Raw genomic sequence first — 8595 nt, forward strand, 5'->3', positions numbered from 1 at the left:
GACTGGATCACGCCCTATAGATGGGTGTCGTGCGTCCTGCCTTAGCCACCTCAAAAGGGTCCACAAAATTCAATGACCCAAACCCATTCCACGGACGTCAAGTACAGCCCGTGGACCAACTCACTCTCTGTGGAAGGGTCTCGTGAGTTGAGACTTAGTCTCCTCATGAAGAATCTGATCCTCCCCTCTTAGACCCAAACCATGAGCGACAGTACGGTTCGTGGTTCAAACCATGCCCCATGAACGGGGACTCGTGAATGGGGCTGCATACACTGCATATGCTCACCCTAGGTAGTGGTGGTTTGGTAATTCATTAAATAATTAAGTTAGGGTGGGGGACAATCATATTTCGTTGTTTTAAGTATATAAAAGCATTTATAGGTATTAAACAAGCTTTTTAACTCTAATAACTCACAAACCCAAAAAAAACCAATTCCCTCCCAATATATTCTCTCTTTGAATTCCATTGAAGAACAAGGAGGAAACTCAAGCTAGGGGTTCCATCGCGTTCACTCAAATTTTTGTAGGGTATCATCAATAAAGGAATGAGAGATTTGGTCCATCAGACACTTTTCTTCATGAAGCCCTTCAACTCTTCATTTTAAAATTTATAACTTGTTAAAAAACAAGGGTTTTGATTCTAACCATGGGTTCTTTCTAAAAATTATTTCATTATGTTAATTGTCTTATATAATGGATGAATCGATGTTTAGTGGTGATTTTCAATATAAAATTCCCCTTAAACCTATCTAATCTCCAATTACACTCTTTTCATGAATTATGATGTGTGTATTGATGCAAGATGATTTCTATGAATTGTATCCATATTAATCTAGTTACTGAATCTTGTTTATTCATGCCTTTTTGTAGTATCTTTTGCTGTAATTGTGAGAGATGATTCATGAACCTTGAGAGGGGTTTAATTGTTAGAATTTGTGTAGGTTGAGGATGATTGTACATGAAGTTGTGGTTCAACAATATAATGATAATCTTAGGATAATGATGTGTTGGTGAAGTTGATGCAAGACCGTCTTATCCTACACCCTTACACTTACCTACACATGAAATGGACTATGATGTGTTTTAAATGTTGCGTTGATTGTGAAGGATACTCTCATGAACATGATGTGGAACACTAATTCACTTGCTAAGGAATTTAAGGAATCCATGAGTTACCATGAAACCATGACGTTTGAGTGTAATTCATTCTTCCACGTACATGATTATAAAAGTGAATTCGGCTTAGCACAAAGTGGATATGAATAAGAGATGGAAACCTTTTACGCCAATTAGTCTAGGTTTCTAGAAGCAATTTCTCTATTGCAAAACTATGTGCCCACATAGTTGTATTAGCTAAAGGATTCATGTATAAGGTAACTATATTAGCTCTATCTTATGTGTAGGATCCCGAAAATGACTTAGGTGAAGCGAGAGCCTGACATGGTTTTATGATTGTATAAGGTTTTAATGTTTTTGAAAATATGATATTGAGGCAGTGTCAAAGATTTAAGGTGCATTGGAAGTCAAACGTCAAGGAACGACTAAGTAACCTATGTGTCTCATATGTGGTTTTTTATGTTTATGTATGATTCATGAGGTTATAAGGTCATCATATGATTTATTAATGTATATATAGGCAGTGTGGTGAGTTTCATGAAGTTTAGAGGTGAAACATCAAAGAACGTCCATGACGTTAGAAAGTTTTACCTTCAAACGACCTTCTGTGTCTATGCATGTTTCGTCGAGTTTTTCCTGTTCTTTTTGGATGAAATTAATGTGAGACGTACTAAAATTGTATACGAGCATGTTTAGGTTTGAAACGTCCAGGCAAACAACCCCAAGGACCATCCAGGGTTCCTTGAGGAGGACCCGAGTTGGTGTCCAAGACTGTCCAAGACAGCCCCAAACGACGGAGGTAAACGACGGCTTGTGCGCCTGTCGACGCCTTGTCAATGGGTTCCGTTGGTGGATACTTAGGCGTGGGAGTAGAGGCAGACAAAGACAAGCCTCGGTCGCAGACTACGGACCAACAGGATGATCCATTGGTCAAGGGACAAGCCGTCTATGGGCAACTATCGATGGTCTGTGTTTTCTGCGCAGGCCACTGTAAAGTTGAGGGGTGAAGTTTTAAATTTACCCACTTCCAAAAAAGAGAAAGGGAGGTTTCTAAAGGGTCTTTTGGGTATTTTAAATATGTTTAGAAGCCTAAAGCACTTAGAAGATTTCATTCTTCCAAAATCAAAACCCAAAATCCCTTAGAAATTCTCTGGAACTCCATTGGAGCAAAAACTCAAGGAAGGGCTTGGATTTGAGAATTGAGTGGAGATTAATTATCAAATTGAATAATAAGATTCATTGATGTATGATTTTTTATCTTTGAAACTTTATTCATCAAGGAGATTACATTCAAAGATCTTTTCAGAATGTTTTCAAAGATGAATTGTCAAAATTCATGATCTATCAATGGGTTCTTGCATTAAAGGTTTTAAAGAATTCTATATTGATTGAATTGTTATTAATTTGATTATTTTAAATCAATTAACCTATGAACCCTACTTTTTTCTTACGTATGGGTTAACTGATATTGATCTAATGTTTATGAATTCTAGTGTAATTTTCAAAGGGTTATTGAATGATGTGATAATTACATTGAATTGATATCTAGGTTGTATTAGATTGATGAATATGTAGTGAATTGACCTAGTTTCATTGAGTATTTTTATAATTGTATTGAATTATTGGTTATGGCCATGGGTAAGGGCCTTATGATATTGAATTGGATGATTTAGCATTGGATTGAAATGTTGAGTATGAAGTGGTGGTACGCTTCCCTAATTTCCTTTATTTTATTATTATTAGACTTCATTTATGTTGTAATTGGTATGTTTTACTTATGGTGGTGGTGTAATGTGCTTTAATTGCAATTGATGTGGCCTTGTTGGCGCTACTTTATGTAATATGATTATCATGGCCTTGTTGGCAACTACTTGATGTATTTAGATGATTTATGTAGTTCATTATGTGAAGTTGGATAATGTATCTCTACATGATAAGTAATGTGAAAGCATATGTGTGCTTCGATTAATGTGATTTAGGTGATCATGTTAGACTATGACTATGTCTTTATGTGTAAAGTATTAGGGTTGATGCTTGGTTATTCCTACTTGATTATATGAGTCGATGATGGACATATTGATGATGATAAGATAGTATATAGGATGACTTAAAAGTATATATTTATTTTTATGTTCTTCTAGAATGAAATGTAATATGTGTTAGAGTAAAGTATGTTTTGTCTTATCTTGGTTGACTTATGTCCTTTTCTTAATGCATGTATGAAGGTGAATATGAGATTTCTTGACTTCGGATTCTAAAGCATCTTAATCTTGTATGTATGAATGACATGAGACCTTAAATGATGTTAAGAGATTCTTTTATGTGAAACCTTCAACCTAATGGAAAGGTTATGAATGTTGAAGTCGAAAGCCGTAACGGTATCCTTCAAGTAAAGGAATGATAGACTTAAGGTTGATTGGCTGGAAAGGCATCACATCAAACCTTAGGAAATGAATTATGAGCTTCTTTTCGCCATTGTAAGGTAGCCCTAGTGGACCTTTCTTTGGTAGGGTAAATGTGATTGAGTTATGAACTTGATATGGAACTCCTTTGTATGAACCTTGAATGTAAATTACTCTATGAGAACAAAGGCTAGCACCGAGTGAGTATGGTAAGGGAAGTCGTTAGAGTTAGACAATGAGACTAGATAACAAAGCACACTGTTCATATTCCTTAACCATGTGCCTACATGGGATGTGTCCAAGTTCTACTATTGGCAACTAGAACACCCTCATCAGAGTAGGGTAGAACTGTGGATTCCATGATTTGCTATCATGGTTTATGTCGGTTATTTCCTATTCTCATCTTATGGGATACTACTAGCATTAGAGAAGTTTTATAAGGGAATAGGCTTTGAAGGTGTTAGTTGGAGTCCCTAGGTCTTGTCCAAGACCATTACTTGAATGTCTTTATGTGATGAATGAGTCCTTAATAAACTAATGAATGTAATTAGTTAAGTTATAGGAATGGTCACTCGTATCTTACCTAGATGAGTCTTATGAATAAGTCTAGTTAGGGAATATATATATATTATGTGGACATGATCTAGGCTTTAGGTAGACTTAAGGATTATTTAGGTAGTTTTGAAGAGGCCAATCATGGACATTATCCTCTTGATTACTTAAGTAAGTCTTTTGATAGCCTTTGGTAAGATAATGCCATATTATCTATAAGTTGATGTGTTAAGTGAGAATGATTATATCATAGCTATTCTATAGGATCCCTTAAGTGTGTGTGTAAGTGATTGTATGGGCGGTCGCTTCACAACTCACTCAAATGAGGCTTAGAATAACCTTTGGTAGGAGGATCTCATGTTCATGTGTATGGTTGCTTGTAAGTGTGTATCTGTCTCATTAGAAGTAGTTTGAGGATTATTTAGGTTTGCTTATAAAGGGTGTATGGGCGGTCTCTTCTTGTGTTGCTTAAGTGAGTCTTAGGATAGCTTTTAGTGAGAAGACTACATGCTAAAAAATGTTAAAAGGGAAGAGAAAGAACTTCAGTGGTACACTGAAGCAATTCATTGTACACTGAATATAGGTTACTGTAATGTTGTCTCAAAAATATAATGATTGCTTAAGTGTTACCTTATGTTTTTCTATGTTTTTAAATGTTGTTATTATGATTATGATATGATTTTTAAATTAAAAGATGCATATTTCCAATAAATGTCCATTTTCATGATTTTATGCATATTGCCATACTTAGTACAAGTGCTTAAACTAATTCCATATATTTTGTTATCCCTAAAGATGTAGGTGAAAGGTGAGAAGGATCTTAAAGGAGAGCTTTGATTCTAGAGTCGTTCAAGTGATGTGAAGTATGTTCTCGATTGACTCGAGGGTGTGCATACATATATTTTATTTATTTCAAAGTATTGTTATAGACTAGTATAACTATATTTTGATGTATGGGCCGTGTCCTAAAGTATTCTCGTGTGTTAAGTTTGATGAGATAGAGACTTAGTATTTCCTATGATTTCTAATAAAAGATGTTATTAAAGATATTTCTAATGTATTGTGAAAAGTTTTAATTCCGCACCACTTTTCATTATGTATATGCGATGAACGACATAGAAAGGGTTTGTAAAAGAACTCTGAGAGGTCAAGTACGCCGATTGCAATCCGAGATTGGCCCTAACTTCTAGGGTGTGATATCGGGATGTGACAAGCTTGGTATCAAAATCATGACCATTGGTGTGAGTCGCAACACATCTATGGGCGAGAGGCTATAGGCAATAGAGTTTTCCTTCTTTTCTAATCCTATGTCATTCCATAGAGTAAAAGTTATGAGTACTCTTTTCTTATGGTTTTCCTTGTGTTTCTAGAAAGATTAATACGAGAAGGACATCGGCTAGGAGAGTTGAGGAGAATCATATGCATGAGGAAATTCCGCCTCAAGTGAGGAAGTTGAGCAAGTTTCTCAAGGTGCTCAAGGTGACCAAGTCCTTATTAGAGGTCAAGGTAATGATGTTCTGGTGGTTCCCCTGGATTTGAGTAATAGTGATATTAGAGAGGCTTTGCTTGCTTTAGCCCGAGCAGTGACTACTCAAGCAAATTTGAGTATGGTGCCCAGGATGAATGTTGTGGAGAGCACTATCACGTCTAGGTTAGATATTTGTGACGATGAATTCTACTAACTTTCTTGGATCTAAGGTGGGAAAAGATCCCAAGAGTTCCTAGATGGAGTATACAAGGTGTTGAGTTCTATGGGGATTACATCTAGGGAGAATGAGGAATTAGCTTCGTATCAATTGAGAGAGGTTGCTCGTGTATGGTACACTCAATGGAAAGATAATAGGCCGGTTGAGTCGGGTCCTATTGAGTTTGAAGAATTTAAGGAAGCTTTTCTTGGGAAGTACTTTCCCCGTGAGAGGAGGAAAGTTAAGGTAGAGGAGTTTATCAATCTTAAGCAAGGCAATATGAACGTTGAGGAATACTCTTTGAAGTTCTCAATGTTATCTAGATATGCCCCATCCCGTTTGTCTAATCTGAGGGATCAGATGAGTCATTTTGTGACGGGTGTCGCCGATCTAGTAAGGGAGGAATGTCGTACGACCATGCTACATGATGATATGACCCTGTCTAGAATCATGGTATATGCCCAATCAATTGAATAGTCTAAACTTAATAAGATGGCTAGAAACTTGAAAAGGAATGGTTCTAGTTACCAAGACTAGGTTCAAAAGGAGGGATCAAGGTCAAGAAGAACCTAGCTATGAGTACTAAGGTGAAATTAGAGAAAGGAGGTGGTTCTCAAAATGGAAAACCTACATGTGCCACTTGTTGAAAGAGAAACTATGGGGAATGCCAAAAGGGTACCGCTAGTTGCGTTGGTTGTGGTAAAGAAGGATACAAGGTTAAATATTCTCCTACCATTGCTTCTAGAGGAAGATAGGGCAAACAAGTTGCTCCTAATATTCCAAAGGATAATGCTCCAAATAAGAGGCGTTTCTGTGCACTCTAGACTAAAGGATCAAAGTTGGATGAGGATGAGGAATGATGGTAACCTCTTGTATTTTTTTAGTGGCATGAGTTCCTTTTAAGTGGGGGAGTATTGTGAGAAAGGAGTTTTGATTGATTGTTCCATTTTTTCTATTCAACTCAATCTTGAGAGTAGAAAGTCGTAGAAGTATGTTGCATGTTGCATGTTGCATTTTGTTTAGGGGTCTTGTTGAAATTGAATTTCATTCATTTCCTTGCATTGTGAATTTTATGAAGTTATGATTATGTTGTAAGATGTGTTTATACGATGTTACCTTGCACATTAGCATGTTTCCATCATGAATTGCCTAAAAGTTGCATATTTTGAAAAAGTTGCATAAATCACTGTAAAGGGATGTCTGTTCACTGTGAAATTTTTAGAGAAATTGACTAATTCATTCCTTGGTTTAAAATTGATGTAATGTGGTTAGAACTAATATATATGATCATGATATTGAATATAAAATGATTTCTTGCTATTTGGAATGAAGCATGTAAGTTTTATAACATGATGAGTTTTAGAACTTATCTAATTTCTTGTTGTGTTGTGAATCTCAAGATTTTGTGAAAATGATTTTCTGTTAGATGTTTTTATAGTATGATATGTTATATGGTATGGTCATGAGTTTCTAATTGAATCTCTATTCTTGGAAGTGTTTGGATAGTGTCAAGTGTCATTCGAGGACGAATGTTGTCCAAGCAGGGGAGAATGTAAGATACCGAAAATGACTTAGGTTAAACAAGAGACTAACATGGTTGTCATGATGGTCTAAGGTCTTAAATTTTTCTAAAATATGGTATTCAGGCAGTGTCAAAGATTTAAGGTGCATTGGAAGTCAAACGTCAAGGAACGACTAAGTAACCTATGTGTCTCATATGTGGTTTTATTTTTTTATGTATTATTCATGAGTTTATAAGGTCATTATATGATTTATTATGGTATATATAGGCAATGTGCCAAGTTTCATGAAGTTTGGAGGTCAAACATACAAGAACGTCCATGACGTTCAAGAGTTTTGCCTTCAAACGACCTTGTGTGTCTATGTATGTTTCATAGAGTTTTACGTTTACTTTTAGGATGAAATTCATGTGAGAGGTACAAAAATCGTATACGAGCATGTTTGGAAGTCAAACGTCAAGGAACGACTAAGTAACCTATGTGTCTCATATGTGGTTTTATGTGTTTATGTATGATTCATGAAGTTATAAGGTCATTATATGATTTATTATGGTATATATAGGCAGTGTGTCAAGTTTCATGAAGTTTGGAGGTCAAACGTCCAAGAACGTCCATGACGTTCAAAAGTTTTGCCTTCAAACGACCTTGTGTGTCTATGCATGTTTCATCGAGTTTTACGGGTACTTTTTGAATGAAATTCATGTGAGAGGTATTAAAATCGTAAAAGAGCATGTTTGGGTTTGAAAAGTCCGGGCAAACATCCCCAAGGACCATCCAGGGTTCCTTGAGGAAGGACCCGAGTTGGTGTCCAAGAGTGTCCAAGATAGCCCCAAACGACGGAGGTAAACGACGGATTGTGCGCCTGTCGACGCCTTGTCAATGGGTGCCGTTTGTGGATACTTAGGCGTGAGAGGAGAGGCAGACAAAGACAAGCCTCGGTCGCAGACAACGGACCAACAGGACGGTTCGATGGTCAAGGGATGAGCCGTCTATGGGCAACCGTCGATGGTCTGTGTTTCCTGCGCAGGCCACTGTTAAGTTGAGGGGTGAAGTTGTAAATTTACCCCACTTCCAAAAAAGAGAAGGGGAGGTTCCTAAGGGGTCTTTTGGGTATTTTAAATATGTTTAGAAGCCTAAAGAACTTAAAAGATTTCATTCTTCAAAAATCAAAACCCAAAATCCCTTAGAAATTCTTTAGAACTCCATTGTAGCCAAAACTCAAGGAAGGGCTTGGATTGGAGAATAGAGTGGAGATTCTTTATCAAATAGAAGAATTAGCTTCACTGATGTATGATTTTTGTTCTTTGAAACTCTATTCAT

This window comes from Solanum pennellii, chromosome 8 (assembly GCF_001406875.1).
Source record: "Solanum pennellii chromosome 8, SPENNV200".
NCBI lineage: Eukaryota > Viridiplantae > Streptophyta > Magnoliopsida > Solanales > Solanaceae > Solanum > Solanum pennellii.